The sequence below is a fragment of the Glycine max genome, chromosome 5 (assembly GCF_000004515.6).
Source record: "Glycine max cultivar Williams 82 chromosome 5, Glycine_max_v4.0, whole genome shotgun sequence".
NCBI classification, from domain to species: Eukaryota; Viridiplantae; Streptophyta; class Magnoliopsida; order Fabales; family Fabaceae; genus Glycine; species Glycine max.
Window position 1 is genome coordinate 18,894,603 of NC_038241.2, and position 4,193 is coordinate 18,898,795.

The window sequence follows — 4,193 nt, forward strand, 5'->3', positions numbered from 1 at the left end:
TATCAGAGGGGCTAGGAGAGCGAGGACAAGGCCAACTGAGGCCCCTTCCACATCTACAGCTCCTCCTCCAACACGTACCCTAGCAGCTCCTTCTACCTCAGCTCCTGTAGATTTTCGGCGTTTAGAAGCCATGCTTCAAAGCATCCATCAGGGGCAGATTATCTTATTACAAAATTTACAAATGGTGGCACCTCCAGACTCTATTCCTTCGGTAGAGCAGTTTAATGAGTCGGTAGCCTGGCCTGGAACTCAGTCTTTTCTTCATAGGGAAGATGAAGGTTCCACAGCCCAGGTACCACAACAGATGGAGGATGAGTCATCCGAGACTACCACTCCAGAGCCCTTGGTCAGAAGGAAGAAGACAGATCAAACACAAGAAGCTGCAACCACTTTTGAGAAATCTCTTGAGGCCACTTCTGAGCCTTCAGAACCAGTGGCAGATACAGCTTCACTTCAGTAGGCAACAGACCCATCCACTCCTGAGGATCAGACTACACTAGTCCTGTCCCTGAACACCTCTCCTACAGATACACTTGTGCTTCACTTAACAGACGAGGAGGATGTTCAGACACAGGATACTCAAGACCGATCACAGGATTTTTAAATTCCTGATGATATTTTTTGTGCCATTTGGTTTATTATTATTTTAATTATGGTTTTAGTACAATAATTCCTTTTTCCTAGTTTTTTTTATGGGTAGTTTATTTGCTCATCCTGAAGCATTTTGAACAGTTTAACTTGTTTTTGATAACATGGCAATGAAACACTCTTATCTTTTTGTGAAAAATGGGTGTATGTCTCTATTTTGAATTGAGTGCATGATTTTGATGGATTTTGTGTTTCTTTTCATGAGTTTGAGCAAGTGTGTATGTTAGACAAAGAAACAACAAGAATGTGAACTTGCAATTAGAATTGTTAGTTAGTAGACAGATTGACTGTGAAAGAAAATCTTGAACCAAAACCGATGAGAGTGTGACCCTAAACTGTGAGTGAACAACTAGCTGTGAGTAATAATCTTTGCATGAATCTCTGAATTTTAGAATGAAATGTATAAACAAGAACATGATGAAAGCCATGATTGTACATACACAACCCTTTTGACCAAAAAGCTTACCTTGAATGATAATTATATCCTTTGCACCCTTTTTGAGCTGAGTGATTTTGTCATAAATTGAACCCTGAACCTAAATAATTATCTCCTAATACCTTGCTTAGATTCTAGGAGAGCATATGGCTCAAGACAAAATTCACCCCAAATTTGGGGGAGTAAAGTTAGTTAGAATGCAAAGAAAAAGGTAAAGCATCAGCACACACAACAAATAAGTTGTATGTTAAAAAAAAAAGTGTGCTGATGTAATAAGGTTAAAAGCAAATTAAGAGGAAAATAAAATAGTGAGAAAGCCAATTGTATTAAAAATACCATTGGGATAAGTCTAGGATTTATGCTCTCTTAGAATCTAAACCTTTGAATCCTAGAAAAACCAATGAATTTTTGTAGCCAAGCCTCACTACAAGCCTGAGAAAGTCCTTCTGATTCTGTTTATACATTTCTGATTTATGGCATGAGATGAAATTCAAAGATTGGACCTCTTGCCAATTGTTATTAATGAATAACTTAAACACTTGTGCTTGAGTGAAACAGTAGCCGTGAGACTGTGGTTTAAGCTACTTTCCTTGATATTTGTCTTATGTCTAACTCCATCTAATTGTTCAGGTTACATTTTATTCTTCTCTCTGGATAATTGCATACCTTGTGAAAGACAAGTGATGAGTACATAATGCTTCATTCTTTTATCATGCAATCAATAACTTTTGTTGCATACACCTTTGTACAGAGTCACTGCATGTTGTTGTCACTTGAGGACAAGTGAATTGTTCTCTTTTTGCTTGAGGACAAGCAAAACTGTAAATTTGGGGGAATTGTTAGACGGTGAATACGATTAATTTTGTGTATAAAACTTGTGTAAATTGTATCAAACTCTTCCAATTAATGGTTATTTTTTAATGCTATAAGTATTTTCTGTTAAGTATAGGTAATAAATACTTAGTCCTTCCATTTTGTGTGTTTAATAATCATTTTCTCTCAATTTCAGGTTAATTAGGCAAGCTTCGAAAAGTGATGTTTTTCACCATCTCGCTAAGCCAATCTGCTGGCTTAGCGAGCGTCCGCTAAGCGCAACACTCATGGGCTAAGCGCGAGGAAGACTCTGGAAGAAGATGAGCTGAAATTCACTAATATGCGCTAAGCGGTCCAGAATTGCGCTAAGCGCACGTGCACGAACAAGGCCACCTATTTAAGCTTGAATTTAGATTTTGTGAAGGAGTCTGGGCTGGGATTCAAAGCTTTGCATGTCTAGGGTTTCTACATAGAGAAAGGTCTAAGTTCCAGAGAGTTTTGAGAGATTTTGTTGTGTGAAGATCTACAGAGACCAGAGCTTGAAGCAGGAGCCAGTTTGAGAGCTTGAGATGAGTTTGGGAGTGATTGTGAGATCCTAGAGGTGAAGGAGACATCCTCACCACTTGTATTTTTGCAATCCTTCATATTGTTCTTCTCTTTGTTGTAAAGAAGGCTTCCTGGTATGGAAAGCTAAATCCTCTATTGGATCTTCCCAGTAGGTACCTGATGTAAATATATCTTTATCTATTTAATTATGTTTTGTGTGTTCTCTGTGCTATCTTCTTTTCACTCCAGTATGCCTTTACCTTGATCACCTAGATGCATGCTTTGTTAGAATCATTCAACAAAGGAAACTGGTCTGACTCTTAAGTCCATGATAGTGCAGGGCTAAGTTATCGTACTATCACGAGGAATCGGGGTGCGATAAGTTAGTTGTGTATGTGTGTCTTAATGCTGTCCTGGTTGAGTTTAGTCTTACAAGAGGAATCTACGGACGATGCTTGATCAGGATTAGGCTAAACTATCATGAGGAATCGGGGTTTAGTATCTCAGGAGACACCATAAGAACACATGGGCATTGTTGGATAGAGAATATATTTTCAGCATCAGGCACCTATTAAGAAGACCAACGTGTTTCTACTTGTTTTTACACATCATTTCTCTCGCGTGATTTTCTTTCTTTCTGCATAGATAGTTTATACACCTTTTCATATTCACACTTTTCTTTACACACCAGACACTTATTTGCTGAAATAGCTTACCAAATAACACAAGTTCCCTGAGAGTTCGACACTCAGTTCTTACCATTTTATACTACTTGTGCAATCTGATGCACTTGCCAGAAGCCGAACACTTAGCCGGGCTCTGGGGTAGCTTGGCTAAAATGATGCATCCTGAGTACAAAGGAGCATGCGCTTAGCGGAAAAGGGATCGCTTAGTGTTGACATTGCCGCAAGGATATGAGCTTAGCTTCCATGAGTGGCGCTTAGCTCAATGAACTTGATGAGCTTAGCGATCAGGCCACCGCTTAGCCAAATTCAGATCAAATTGAAATCAGCTTAGCTCAGCCTTGGCCAGCTTTTCGGACCCAATCAGCCTGAGATCTAAGGGTTGAGTGGTAAGCACTTGAGACTCTCAGCTCAGTGCATGACCAAAGATGTGCTTAGCACGAGGCTTGCGCTTAGCGAAAGGACTGTTTTTCAGAAAAATGAATTCTGAGTTATTTTTCAGTCCCTTCCTCAAGAAATTGAAACCCTTATATCTATCATTTGAAAACAAGCTGATATACTCCATTGTACTAATTATAAAGCAAGTTCCACATGATACAATGCATGAAAAACAAAGATAACAGAAATTAAAACTGGGTTGCATCCCAGGAAGCGCTTCTTTAACATCATTAGCTTGACGCTTTTACCTCAATGGCGTAATCACGTTTTGGTTCTTACTTCCAGAACCTCCTCACCCATTTCCATTACCTGTAAGCAAACATTTTGTTCTGGAGCAGGCTTGTCTTCGGCAAACAAATTAAAATCAATTTCCCGATCTTCAAAGCCCAGCTCCAGCTTCTTTCTCCCCATATCAACTATGCAGCTTGCAGTTAACATGAATGACCTTCCCAATATTACAGGAATGTCAGTATCTTCACAAATATCCATTACCACAAAGTCTGCCGAGAAGATAAAATGTTTTACTCTGACCAGCACATCTTCAATTACTCCATATGGTCTGGTAATAGAGCGTTCAACAAGTTGTAAAGTCATCCTAGTGGACATGATCTCCAACTCTCCCAACCTTC